The sequence below is a fragment of the Galleria mellonella genome, unplaced genomic scaffold (assembly GCF_026898425.1).
Source record: "Galleria mellonella isolate WM207_F2 unplaced genomic scaffold, CSIRO_AGI_GalMel_v1 utg200, whole genome shotgun sequence".
NCBI lineage: Eukaryota > Metazoa > Arthropoda > Insecta > Lepidoptera > Pyralidae > Galleria > Galleria mellonella.
Genome location: NW_026442034.1, coordinates 3199391 through 3215015, shown reverse-complemented (window position 1 = coordinate 3215015; position 15625 = coordinate 3199391). Strand labels below are relative to the sequence as shown.

At 33.1% G+C, this 15625-nt stretch overlaps 2 protein-coding genes across 6 annotated transcripts in view; one reads left to right on the top strand and one right to left on the bottom strand.

Moving 5' to 3' along the window:
• The window catches only part of LOC116413014 (calaxin), a 214901-nt gene that overhangs the window by 162254 nt on the left and 37022 nt on the right, over positions 1-15625 (top strand). The window lies entirely within an intron of this gene.
• Positions 1-15625, bottom strand: part of LOC113519316 (uncharacterized) — a 128355-nt gene that overhangs the window by 93528 nt on the left and 19202 nt on the right. For 2 of the 5 annotated variants that reach the window (XM_052894230.1, XM_052894232.1), the window contains exon 1: positions 5656-5844. The exons of the other annotated variants lie outside the window; for them this stretch is intronic. The gene's annotated coding sequence lies outside the window, so the exon portion shown is untranslated. Of the gene's footprint in view, positions 1-5655; positions 5845-15625 lie in introns of those variants that run through there. 5 annotated transcript variants of the gene reach the window in all.

The following is a 15625-nucleotide window of genomic DNA, read 5'->3' as shown; positions in this document are numbered from 1 at the left end:
CTAGCAATATACCCAACCAGGTCGACCTCCTCGCGGTTCTCCCTGGAAACTACATGGTTAATTCCTGATGAATTCATCATGATGGGCTAACTGGCCTGTTTTCATTCTCACCGATCACCCTTCACTGGTGCTCCGGCACCGTATCCCATTAGCGAAGGTGGGGTTACCATTCCATTTTCATGCACCGAAAAAAAAAACAGTACTATACAGTAGTATACGTAATGAGTTTAACTTACGAAGTATTTTTGTATCGATCAATAAACAACGATCTTAGGATTAGAATCAATCTTTCCGTTTGTGTTATACTGTATAATCTAAGAAAACTTGTAATAGGGTGAATTTAATAAATAAATCTTCACGCCTAGTTTTTCACAGGACCGTCAGAGAGAACTGAGCGCCAAAAAAACTCTATACTTACATATCCATGTAAATCTTGCTTTATCCATTTTGCAAACTCGGATAGATACGGATGATTATAGTGATAATGCGGATGGGCGAATACTAAAAGGGTATTTCTATTAATAACTAAATAAGTAATTGAATTTAATGCCTTATCTCTGTGTGATGACGGGGCTATACAGTAGGCAAGAGAAGGAAAACTCGAAATAAAATGTTATACCAAGCCGAAAAGATTGGAAAGTTCTTTTTTATCTGAAAGGACATACTTTCAGATTGGTCTCATAAAAAATTATCAAATTCACTTAAGTAGTTTAGTTTTTAAATAAAAATAACTGTTATTTTTTTTTCTAAATTAAAACAATTAATTTTGCCACGCTTGAAGTCCGTTTTTTTTCGTGGGACACAATCATAAATTATACATAAATACTTTTGTAGTGTATTACATAATTTATCATATTCGCATTTGTATAGCCGAACCTAAACCTACCGTCACAGATTTATTATTATAAAAATAAGTACAAATATATATTCAAGGTCTTGTCAAATTGCTTACATTAGAGGAAAACGAATAATCATGTTTCCCACTGAGATATAATATAAGCTTTTTGTTGGTGCAGTACACACCTACCTACTTTGTTGTGTTTACTTTAAGGATCTTGTATCTATTTCTGGCTTCACGTTTATTATAATATTGTAATTGTATTTTGCAGCAAATAAAACCTTTTATTCATCTGTACATAACTCACTTGTTTAAATAAAGCCCACTCCCACGTCAAACTTACAAAGGCACATTGGCTCGACTATAGAAATACTTATTCCATTAGATTTATATTGATTTTGAATGCTTAATTTGTTTTAATTTACATTTTTAGGAGCCATTCTCAGGACCATTCTTTATTGCATTCTACGAGCAAGGTCTATGTCCAGCAGTGGATCTGTAATCAGCAGAAATGATGACACCATTGCATGTGGGGGTGGTACTTTCAGATATCAAGAGATTCTAGTGCGCCTTCGTTATAAATGTAGGTCGCTGACGTGGCTCACTGGACGATGGGTTTACATGCCATCCGAAGCAACAAGCAAGTGACAATCACTTTTAAACAATTTATATATGAATTTTAATTTTTTTATATTTTTTATTTATTCTTTATTGCCTACATTACAAAAAAAAAAAAATGTCTGGTACAAAAGGCGGACTTAATACTATTTATTAATACTATATAAAATTCGGAGATTTATTTATTCTTTAGTACAGAACATGTGTACAAAGTGGACTTAATGTTAAAAACCATTCTCTCCCAGTTAAGGTTTAATATGAAATTCAATCTTAGAACTATCAGATCGCAACATTATTCAACTGAGCTATCGCTGTCAAAAAATGATTTTTTACGCTACTTAAAATATCAAACAAGATGACGGTCCATCTGATGGAAAGTGGTAACCGTCGCCTATAGATATGAGCAGTACCGTGGACATAACAGAGTATACTGTTTCGTCTATGTTACTCCCCATGCGTTTCCTCCTATGTCAATCCTGAGGACTCAGATGATATTCCTCTGTACCCTGTAATTACACTACCATATCCAACCCTTCAAACCGAAATACAGTCATGCAAACATAACTGCTTCACGGTAGAAACACGAATGGGACAGAGGTGCCCAAGTAAACGATTTTTGTACAAAGTCTCCCTCTGGTAAAGATAATGATGATGATAAAGTAGGCGATGACACCATTTTTATGCGTAAAGCTTAGTAATGTCATAATCATTCTGTTTATATAATACGCGTAATAATTCCCGTCGGACAGTGCGTGGGAGTCCATTCATACAAGTGGGTGTTATTTGAATTGTGGAAATTAATAACGTATAAATAATATTATATTGTTGGCATATCGGCATATATTACTGGCAAATCCCCCTTTTGGGGGAAGCCCATGTTCAGCAGTGGACAGTAAGTAGACGGCTGATGTGATGATGATGAATGTAATAATTCCGAATTGAATACCATCGATAGTATCAATTGTATTCAGTTCGATATATCATAGTACATTTAAATAAATACACATAATGTTAACAGAGATTTAAAAAAATAACTATGCGAGTTTCGTGCGGGCTCTTCTCAACAGACACTCGTAATAACTTTTTAAAACCTGGAGTAGATTTAAAAAAAAAATTACAAGTTAAAAGTGCTTGTAAACAAGTCCATTTTGAATAAAGATTTTTTTTGCAACATAGGGGGCAAACGAGCGTGCAGCTCAACTGATGGTAAGTGACTACCGCCGCCCATTATCACCCACAACACCAAAGGCATTGCAAGTGTGCTGCCGGCCTTTTAAAAAGGAGTATGCTCTTTTCTTGAAGGTTATGATGTCGTATCTGTTCGGAAATACTGCTGCTGGAAGTTGATTGCAAAGAGTGGTTGTGCGTGGAAAAAAGTGCCTTGAAAAACGCACGGTGAAAGACCGACTCGATACTATATTTCCAGTAGCCGTTTTCGATACTATTTATTATATTGAACAATAGATAATATCTTATTCACTTATTTATCATAACAATGTGGTAAATATATTATTCATTTATTTATCATATCGTATTACCTATTCATTACACAATAACGATTTGTGGCCTCAATCGCAGTATCGATTAATAATCGACACTCAACGACTATTAAGAAACATAACAATATAGACAACTAGTTTACAACTCTATTAATTACCAATTTTATCAGAACACCTGACTGTTTTCAAATAAATAAATATATATTGTTGTTGGCCGTGTGGTCCCGGCATAGAATAGGCCACCCTTTCCTATCCCGTGGGTGTCGTAAGAGATGACTAAGGGAGGGCGAGAGATGGGCAGCGGCGTCTCTCATAAAACATCTCTATAGCCTTGACTGTGGTTGCCAACCCGCCTGTTAAGCGTGGCAACTACTGGCAAAACCTCCCAAGGGGGAGGCTTATGTTAAGCAGTGGACAGTTAAAGGCTGATATGATGATTATGATGATATATTATTAAGTAGAATAGAAAAAAAGAATACTTTTTAATTTTTTTTATTTTGAATCGAAGTATTTGGCATTCTATTGTTTCTGCCAGTAATACTGCAGTACGAAACAGGATACGTAGAGATATTTGAAATTAATAGAACGCTGGGCGCTGGCTGGGGCAAGTGGGAAGGTTGGGGCACAGATAATATAATACTATACGTTGGGGTGACTTGCCATCGTCGGTTCTACGAACGTTACACTTACTTACGACTCTACTAAATCTGTCTACAACATTGATATACGACGTCTGTTCAGAAAGTAAGTGTAAGGCTCACTGCGTGCATTGAACGTGAGGGTGATTGATCATGTGAAAAAATAGCCAAGTAGGGTATCTATATTGTTAAACTAGCTTTTACCAGCAGCTTTGTCCGCGTGACTAGGATATGTTTACCGACTGAGATAAATGTAACCTATATCCTTCTCTATCCCATATAGTACGTGTATACCAAATGTTATAGAGATTGGTTAAGACGTTAAGGCGATATAAAGAAACAAACGAACAAACTCACTTCCATATTTATAATATTAGTAATGATATTCTCATCATCATCATCATACCAGCCTTTAACTGTACACTGTTGAACGTAAGCCTCCCCTTGGGGGGTTTTGTCAGTAGTTGCTACACTTGGCAGGCGAGTTGGCAACCGCAGTCAGGTTTGCAGTCAGGTTAACCGCAGATATGTTAAGAGAGACCCTGCTGCCCATCCCATAATAATTATAATTAATCCCATTAATATTATAAATGAGAAAGTATGTAACGATACATGGATGGATATTTGTTATTCTATCACACAAAAATTACTGAACGATTTTAATGAAACTTGGTACACGGGTAGGTTATATACTAATTTAGCAAATAGGATACTTTATGAATGTACAGATTCACGCGAATAACTAGAGAAATCTGTAAGTAACATATTATAGATGTCAAAACCTAAGCAGTTTGTCAAAAATTGCCCAATTTCTAATTACCCTGAATTGAAAATTTATTATTTATTATATATTAATTAAGCAATTTTGATCGTTTTATTATGAGTGTATATAATTTTAACATATTTGAAATGTTGAAATAAACAGTAATGTAATAACAAGAAGTACATATGTAAATAAAATAAATTTAAAATTATAAAACGATAAATGAAACAATTCTTTTGTGAATGTGTGAAATTGAATGCACTTAAATCTATTTTTTTTTATTGGTAGAAAATGGAATAGTAAACCCGCCTGCGCTAATGGGATACGCTGACGGGGCACCAGTGAAGGGTGATAGATGAGAATGAAAACAGGCCAGTTAGCCCATCATGATGAATTCATCAGGAATTAATCATGACAGTTTCCAGATAGGTCGACCTGGTTGGGTATATTGCTAGCAATGGGATTCTCAATCTCCATTACTAACAGTCCCTTTCCCCCCACTTAAAACTATTAAACTACTTCAGTTTACTCTTAAAACTAAATTAAACATGTTAAATTTAAAATCAAAATAATTTCATCTTTATAAAATTTGCGGCTTAATTACCAAATTGGGAATTAAAAAATAACTGGAACCAGATCATTTTTTCTTTCCAGAATATCTTACTTTAGTTTTAAATATCTAATCTGTGTATGATGATTTTGTCTCTGAAATTATTTTTTTATAGGCATAGATTAAACACAGTACTTTTATTTTTAATCTGCGTACTATAGTTTTATAAGGTTTTCCCGCGCTGAGTCATCGTACTCATTTCTATAAAAGACGTAAAAAATATTAGCTGGAAAAAAGTTTTTTATGTATTTTTTATTTAAATTACTTATTACGCAAAAAAATCTAAATATATAGCTAAGTTAGCAGCTCTGTTAAAATTCTATCATTAGTATTCGTCCCGGATCAAAATTTTAATACTATACAGTAACCTCTAAGTTAACAGGTGTTCGCACTATTTTATTATCTATGTTAATCTGGTTTATTTCGTTCGTTCAATATGTTTCATTATTATTGTTATTTTAAAAGTTTTTTTACAATCACGTATATTTTAGAAGACTATATTGTATGGTCATACACTCATCGACATTTTTCCTTTCCTTTTTTCAACAGAGCACTTTAAAATTGGTTATAATTATTCACTAAGACCTATTTAAGACTTAAACGCACTACTACCTTCTGCCTCCTTAATTATTAGACCAAAAAGGCCGCCATAAACACTGAATACGATCAAAGCCAGTTTAAGAAAATACCTGTTTTAATTTCCAGACGATACAGCAGTATACGTGCACTTAGTCATTCAAATCCATACAAAAAATCACAAAACACAACTAAATTTCAGAAAATCTTCATAGCACTTCACGGCAATGTACCAGGTCACCAGAAAAGTCAACAAATAACACGTCCGAGCACGTAGCGCGCCAAACCGCGACTAGTAGGCTGCGTCAGACAGGTTTACCGGTGGTTTGACCATTCACCAAGAAAGCATACACTCTACGTTGTTTTATTATAATTCACTTCCATTGCTCTTGTTTTTATCTATATAAACCAAACAAAATGTTAAGAGGCAGCAATGTAGAGTACACAGATATTTTTATAAAACTTGCACTATATAATTCAGACAACGGAAAGCGAAATTGTATTTAATTAATAGTTGATTGGCAAACATTATAATAGCTGTTGATAGGAAGTGTAATGATCGTGACATGGAGCGGCTATATTTATGATCTTGGGTTAATTATCTGTGAAGAATAATAAATCTTAAATACAAGAATGATTCACAACAACTAAGATTGGAAGTCGAGCTACTCTATCGGCGAATATGAGTAATAACATTTGTGTAAAAATTTTATAATGCGTAACTCTACAAGATAATATTAGCTAGGTACTTAAACATAAAGAAACATTCAAACAAGTAACTACTTAAAAATGTCTGGTAAAAGGTAACAATATATATATAAGGACTGTATACTTTTCTCAAATATAAATAGATAGAAAAGCAGTAGAAAAAATTTAGCCTTCCATACTAAAATGACACGTCTAAATAGTACACGTGACAATTCTAGTATTCCAGGCGCCCATAGGCTACAGTAATCAATCTTGTCGAAAAGTAGATATAATAAGTGTTATACAGTCACATTAATTATCTGGTCCTCAAGCTAGGATATCGTACGTTAAGAGAAACTGGAGGCACACATCAGAGCATCCACGCCCGATCCAATTAAAAAACATTGACTTCGGTAATTATAAAATAATTTGTATCGTATTTTTAACAGTTGGAAACAAAAAAAAAATCTATAAAATACAATCTGTACACACGTTAGACGCGTTTATCCATTTTTTATGTAACCTGTCAAAACCTCCGTGTGTTACTCTCAAAAAATAACACCTCATTTGTCAATGCTGGAACAGCTGTAAAAACTCATATCTCGGAAAAGATACCCACCCTACAATTCTCCATGTGTAATTTCGAGTAGAATGCAACGATATCAAACCGAAAGAGGATACCTTACAAGTGAGTAGAAAATGGAACGCGGAGATTATGTAGTTATATATCTCATCATCATTAATAATACTGTTATTGTCACTTCATTCCTTCCTTTTTATATTGATTTTGACCTATCTCTATCTCTAAAATTAAAAATTTAATTTAATACTATTTATTTATTTGACATTTTATTGAACCAAGTAAAAAGAAAAATAACGATTACAGTAAATATTAATGAGAAGTGATACAAAAGGCGGCCTTATCGCTAAGTAATCTTTAAAATATATTACAATGAAATCAATTATTATAAAGATCGTATAAAATATTGTCTTAGTAGAATCGCTTCAGAACTGCTTTACATTTAACTCTCGATTTATACAATAACCCCCTTATTCATAAAAAAATAAACTTTCTACAAACCTACTCATTCTATGTTTTGTCACTTTCTTTCAAATTGGAATTTTAGTTTAAAAGAAAGATACAAAACAGTTTGGAAGCTAAAATAGGTTTATAAAAGGTTTGGTATGTTATGAATAAGGAGGTAATAGTCTCCCGAAACTATCAAATTTTTATTTTTGAGATAAGTTTGGTAAATTGGTATCTCATCAATTATCCTACTGTGGTTAAATCAATATATAAGCTATTGCTGTGAATAGTATCGTAAAAAAAAAAAAACATTAGTAGAATACTAATAAAATTGGAGGGAAAGGGATTGTTAGTAATGGAGACTGAGAATCCCATTGCTAGCAATATACCCAACCAGGTCGACCTCGCGGTTCCCCCTGGAAACTCTCATGGTTAATTCCTGATGAATTCATCATGATGGGCTAACTGGCCTGTTTTCATTCTCATCTATCGCCCTTCACTGGTGTTCCGCTAGCGTATACCGTTAGCGCAGGCGGGGTTACCATACCATTTTCACCCATCAAAAAAAAACTAATAAAATTAAATACATGATAATTAGACCTTCTTTTGATTTTGGAGAAATCCTGGCTTGAGATTTTCATAGTAAAATATAGCCATATAGACGATTTATTCAGTATGGTTCATACTCAGTACTTCAAATAGGGATGCATATTGCTCTAGATAAACCGGAACGTGCAAATATAGTTGCCGACAGTTCCTTTTATGATTCACGTCCTGGTTACAGTGGTTATAAATTCTCCCATGAGCTGCAAGTAATTTTTGGATCACAGTCGCAGTCGACATCATTAGCACCATTTGAAGGAAGTGTTCTATCAATGAAACTGAAGTTTCTTTTCATAAAAACTCGAGTCGAAAAAGTAACAAACATTTTAAACCTTAAATACTAACACGCAGCAATTATGTTTGTTTCTGGTAATCTCTTACTATTTTGTAAAGATGTTTGATAGTGGATTACGCTTAACCGATTGTATAAGAAAGAGTAGTCTATCTGATATCAATATAGATATTAGGTAAACAAACGGGCAAAACCGCAGAATACTATTATTTATTTATTTATTTATTTATTTATTTAAGGAACACCAACAGCATATTGCATTATAACATATAGGTATCACAACATTAAATACAATACAATATTAATGCACATGCCTATTATAGGTATTCACAGCATTTACTTTTACTATTAGTAAAGTTATAAAAAAATTAAGTATAATACTTCGTAGTTCGTTCAAAAATTGATTACCCCAGTTACAGTGCCCCATTTTACTGGAAATAAGTGAAGAATGGAGACAATACAAAGCAACCTTGTGATAGTGAATGTTCCGTTCCAGTAAAAATGGCATTGTATTTATTTAAATAACTGACATCCATGTAAATTATCCAGACATGACAATGTATCTAGACTGATAATTTGTTATTTCACCTTGTTACTGTACTTTCACTTTGGCTGTTTATTTATTTTTTGTTGATCGTATTTTACAAAAAAATATATGATACAAAAAGAGGGCTTAGTGATATACTATTTCAACCTTTAATTGTCTACTGTTGAACATAGGCCTTCCCCATAAGAGGAAATTTGCCAGTAGTTGTCAGGTTTTTCAGGCGGATTGACTGCAGTTAGTCTTTGGCGTGGTGATGTTGTAGGAGGTACGTTACTGCTCATCCCTCGATCATTAAGTTTGTATAGAATTCTCTTCTAATCAACCTTTATAATGTATATATATATAAATATATATATATATATATATATATATATATATATATATATATATATATATATATATATATATATATATATATATATATATATATATATATATATATATATATATATATATACGAGTACATAATTATGCAGTATAATTTAAAATAAGTTCATAGTTTCAAAATACATCGTTATATTAGCATACAAATTCGATTTGCTATGGAGCAAGAAATTGAAATTGTCTAGATTTTCGTAACGACAAACCCATATCTAGAGATTATTTGGATCCAATTAATTAATCATTACATAACTGTATCTTGTAAACCAATACATTATATAATAAACCAGTGTGTGACATCAGATTACAACAAGAAGCATTCTCCTTTTAAATTTATTGATCTGTTACATATATTTTGGGGGTCACCATTGCGTGTGTAGTTTAATCTTGAGCAAATAAAGTTACCAAATAATACATGTAATATTATCTAAACAACTTATTAATTAGCTTTCAAAAACAGTGATATTGATCATTACAAAATCAATAGGAGAAGATCTATTATAAAACTAAAAAAAAGGTTCAGAATTAAGTATCGTACAACCACATCAATCGCCTGGCCCTCAAACTAAGAAATCCTGTATTATGAGAAAACAGGAACCAACATCCGGAAGTGTAACCTAGAATATTTAGATCCGTGACAATTTAGTAAAGTTCACTTCCTAATTTGACCCGGCTGACAAACAAATCCAGAACCTCATTACGCGAAGCAATGTGGCAACCACTGCAACACGGAGATCGTTAGAATTGGCGAAAATATCGCAAACAAAAACAAACAAGTAAAAACAGATGTATTGGGAACCTCCTTGTTTTGCAGTGTTTCAAAGTGAGATACGTGGCTCTTTTGATAACCTATAAGACTTTATAGCAGCTAATTAAATATGAAGACAATCAAATGAACCGAAACTTTATGGGATTGCATTTTATTACAAAGTTCCAATTTCCAATGGCCAATTTACGGCTCCAGCATTAGGCCTGTTTTATAGTATTTTATTATATTAGTGGTTTTCTTAATGTACCAGTGGTTGAATGTGTGGTGAATGTATGGTTGATTATGTATTCAATGTTTGAAAGATTTTAAAATAAGCTTTATGTATAGGTTTATGTATATAGGACTCAAAATTATACATAGTAGCAGATGCAACATACATTGAGCATCGAATCCGCTTGTCCACAAAACAAGTATTTATTTTATTTATTTATTTAACATTTTATTGCACCAACATTACAGGATTTGTTGAACAATTTTCAATAAGTGTAGTGTAGTACAAAAGGCGGTCTTATTGCTAAGCAATCTCCGATCAAGTACCTATTTACAGGATCTAGTGTCTCAGAGAGTGTTAGATCTCTTAAAACATATGTATACAGATGTTTTTCAATGGGATGAAAGTGGAATGGTAATCGCGCCTGCGCCATTAGTATTTTATACGCTAGCAGGATAGCACTGAGTGATGATAGGTAAGGATGAAGTGTGGCCAGTTAGTCAACCATGATTAATTGATCAGAATTTAACCACGGTGGTTTCTGAGAAGGACCACGGACAAATGATAGCAAATCTTTCTCTTCCATACCAGAGACTACAAAGGCCATATTGATTTTCTTTATTTTTAGTGTACGTAGCCTTCAAAATTGGCAATTTAAGGGAAAGTTTAAATCAGACTAACGTGTTGGCACTGCGTAGTTTGGCTTAGACTCAATGCGGTGTCCTTGACCTGACAAGACAACCTTCATATTTTATGTATCTATGACACTCGATACGGTAGTAAATAATTAAATTTAATCCTATTTCGTTATATTAAAGTAGAATATTAGTATTAATCTAATACTTTGACCGCTTACAATAGGATAAAAATAACCTATTAAGTTAATAATAAACGGCCTAAGTACCACAAAATATTATTTGATTATTATATCTAAATATTTTGGTGCATAGATTGTCTACGATAACATAGATTGCACCTCCAAAATCCAAATAAAAAATGTGTGAGTGAATATATTTACTTGGTTTTGAATATGTTCCCTCACAAACACGAAGTACCAGGGTTTCATATGGTTGAAGCAATAAGTTGGAGGGACGTGCCATGTTAACGTACACAATTTACACTATGATTATTCAATTAACAAATGTGTGTGTAACAATAATGTGTACTTATCTCATGATTCGGTTGAATGGTTCCGATAAAGTTGCTTTTAAGTTTATGCAAGTTGGACTATATTTAAAAAAAAAAATGTTGCAATTCGTTCAACTATTTCCTCTTGAAAACGTAAGACAATATACCTTTAAAAATATTTGCAATACAGTGCTTATTTGTAGATAAATTTTTACGAAATAACTTACTGAACCTAAAGATTTCATTGTAATATAGCTTCAGTAAATTTTTAAGTTCTATTAGAGGGATAAATCAAGAATTTCCGAATTCGACTCGCTTGTGCATGAGGTATGGGAATTGAATGAAACAAGAAATATAAAAACTATTAATTCGTTAGGATCCTCAGTCTAGCTTCACATGTATATAGAACAATAATTTCCCATGTTTAATACACTATTAAAAAATACGGTAAGTTATTTTGTAAATTGTTCACGGCTTATCTCGTAATGGATTTAGCGTGAAGATAAATAGTTTCAAATCAAACAACTTGTATGTTAAAAAAAAAAACCTTTCAACTGTAATCCAATCCAGTACTAATTTTGAAATCAACATGGATTCAATCAGCATCATGTTTTCACGGTTGGTCAGTCTCCAGGATGATTAATTAAACATACTGTGCCGCTCCATCGATGTTTTATAACAGTTTGTTCACCGGTTCGATGGAAGTTATGTGTAAGAATCTTTGTTATTCCTTCCCTGTAATTAAAGCTATTACGGTAATATTAATTTATACGTTATCAGTCATCTAATACTCCTTTTTCATACATATCTGTTACATCTGACTTCAATTAGGATAGCCAGAAACAATGGTATCTAATGAGTAATATATAGCAATACCTATATATTTTAGTTACAATAGAATAGACTGTTATTCGAAATAACAGACTTTTAACATATTCGAAAATAGATATCCAACCGATATAGGCGATATCGAAATGGGTGATGACCTTTTTTAAGCCATAAATTTTTAGAAGAATCTAACATATAGATATTGGATGCCTAATATTTAACACTCCTTTTAATGAATGGAAATAAAAAATAACCCCTCTTGCGTTATACCCTGGCAAGATTAAGGAGAAATGAAAGATGACGATGATGTCAAGTCAGTTGGGTCATTGTTTTTTGTAATTCTAAAAATATTGTTTTCAATAAAATATTGGTTTATGTATTCTGTACATAAAACATCCCCAGATTTTCTTTTCGACAATACAAGGTATCCTACCTAGAACCGGACGGTTGGGATGATTGTGTAGCACTCATTATTCTTATGAACTAGCGACCGCCCCGGCTTCGCACGGGTGCAATACTGATACTAAATAGTAATGATAATGTAATATCTTCGGAAATATTAATTTAAATTACATGCTATAAATGGACAATATACTTTTTTTTTTATACAACTTTGAATGGTAAACAAGCTGACGGCCCATCTGATGGAAAGTGGTAACCGTCGCCTACAGACATGAGCAGTACCATGGGCATAACAGAGTATACTGTTTCGCCCATGATACCCCCCATGCGTTGCCATTCCTGAGGACTCAGGTGTTATTCCTCTGTACCCTGTAAATTCACGCCATATCCCACCCTTCAAACCGAAACACAGTCATGCAAACACAACTGCTTCACGGTTGAAACACGAATGGGACAGAGGTACCCAAGCAATCGACTTTTGTACAAAGTCTGTCTCTAGTAAAAGATACTTAAGGACCTTATGGTAATTAGATAAAAATTAATGCAGTATTGCTTAAAATCACTTTGTAAATAAGCGTTTTTTTTCCGTAAAATGTAAAGGATAAAAAATGGTTATTCTGGGTTATCCTTAAGAGATAAACATATACTATTGCGAATTTTTTTTTGTTGACCTCGTTAAGGTGTACAATACTGTAGTACATTATTTTTTTTTTAATTCAGATTTTTTATTTGATTTATCTCCTCGAGATAAATCAAATAAAAAATCTGAATTATATTAATTCAGCCAGCGTTTGCAATGTAAACGCAAAAAACAAAATGTATTTATTTACAACATCACATTAGAAACCTCTAAAATCAGTGTTTCTCTACAATATTATGCATGTATTATACATATAAACCTTCCTTTTGAATCGCTCTATCTATTAAAAAAAACTGCTTAAAAATCCGTTGCGTAGTTTTAAAGATTTAAGCATACATAGGGACGGACATACAGCAACAGCGACTTTGTTCTATACTATGTAGCGATGATGATGATGTATGGCAACGATATTGTCTCCTCTCATTTAAGTTTTTTGATATTCAATAAACATTCATAAATAAAGTCCTTCGAGCCGGATACGTCTTTAATAGTATGTTTTCCGCGTATATTTGTGTACGGCCGCGAAGACGGTCGTATTGTATGCGTCAGCAGTTGGTCGTGCAAGCATATGAGAACAAGTTTCGAGGGTACACAAGGGACGGGTCGAATTGTGAAAACGTATTTGAACGTTTCATATTAATGATGCAGACCCATGGTTTATGTACATGAGGGATCAATTTGATTTTATATTCCGATCTTTCCTGAGAAAAGTCTCTTAATTTCATAAATACGGTCGTTAGATTCAGAACTATTATTTTTTATTAAAATTTTCGATGAACAATGTATATATTTAATATAAAATATTCGTAATATGAAGTAAGATATAGATCGTATAGAGAATGACTGATTTTACTTTGTCCTGTCCAATTTTTTTCAATTAGTTTTTAATGCATTCTTGTTTTGTATTATAATCATCTAAGTTAATTTTATTCAAATATATTTTTTTCTATTCTAGTAGATATTATGTCGTTATTGTGCTCGCGGTTATTATAGCCTCCTTGGCCATTTCTCACGGTATTATTATACAATACGAGGTATAATGGCGACGCGAATAAACACTGACCACATAAGAATTAAGTACCGGCTATTGATTCTTTGGAATTGTAGTAACGAATCACGTGCACAATAACGGGACGCAGTAGCATGTCGAATATTTTTGCATAATATTAATACAAAAAAAAAAAAAACAGATTTGTTGGCAGAAAATACCAGGAATTGCTAAAAAGATTCAATTTGTAAGCTCTGGCACGGAATATCTAACAGTGTTTGGTATCTCTTTGTTTTTATTATGTACTAGTTATATACTCAACATCGTGCGTTCGACGAATTTTTGTACTGCACCATAGGATAAGATGTGACATTTCAATGCAATGAAAAGTCTCCTATATATTGATTGAAGGTTTAAATTATTCCTCATATTAGCCGTTAACTATCTACTGCTGAACATAGGCCTCCCTATAATTGGAGGGTTTTGTCAGTAGTTGACATGCTTTGGCAACTGCAGTTAGGCTTTGATGTTTAAGAATACTGCTGTTCATCCTTTCACCATTAAGTTCTCTTAGTTGTCTTATACGCCACACACACACAGGAAATGGATGGGTTGCCCATTCTATGTCAGAACCCTGTGGTCCTGACATAGAATGGGCAACCCATCCATTGAAGAAATTATTACTGCATAAAATTTTATGAAACTTTTTTTCTTCAGGTTCGCCATGAACTTGGGTACTCTCGTTACTTAATAACGTGTTATTTGGTGTTCACAAAAATAGGACATCCGACTTTGTAGAAATTAAACAAAAATGTTTCCTAGTTTTCGCGTCATCGCGTGGTGAGCAACGAATCGACTTGTAAATGCACATAATTACACGGACGAGCTTTTCCGGAAATGCGGACATACAATGTAATCCGGCTGCGGTTTTTCTCTACTGCGACCGAATCTAAAGTTTTAGCACAAAGTTCAAGTTCCGTTTAAATCTACCCAACACAAGAAACATTTAAGTTAATTTGGGTCTTAGAGTGCTAGTTTGTGAAGCCAAATGCTGTCTACTACAAAAGTTAAATACGAAATTTTATGCTGACGTTAAAAACGTAAGAACGTAAATTAAGAGTATTGCTTTGTTCGTAGTCGTTAACTCTCGTCATATAGAAAACTATGTTCTGTACCCTAGCATAGATTTTTAGAACTTCCAAAATTATATTAATGTGACAAAATTTCTCAAATTCGTGTTTAATTTTGCTACAACGGCATCTATTAACTTATTTATTTACTGTACTACACTGCTAGACATATGTCTCTTCTAAAGCACACCACAGTCTCCTCAGCAACTCCTCTCCTCATTCGTCAGTATTACGTATGTCATCTCTTCATGAGCCGTGGGCAGCTCTATTTACACTGTTTGCACATTCGCAATGACCACATTCAAAACAGTAATTTATATTCTCTTTGGTTCACTCTAGAACATATCTGAGTAGTTATTTTCTTTGAGACCAATATAACGGTGAGTCTACTGTAGTCCCTGGGATAATTTAGTTTGTTAATGGTATTTACCAAGACTTAGAGCAGATTGG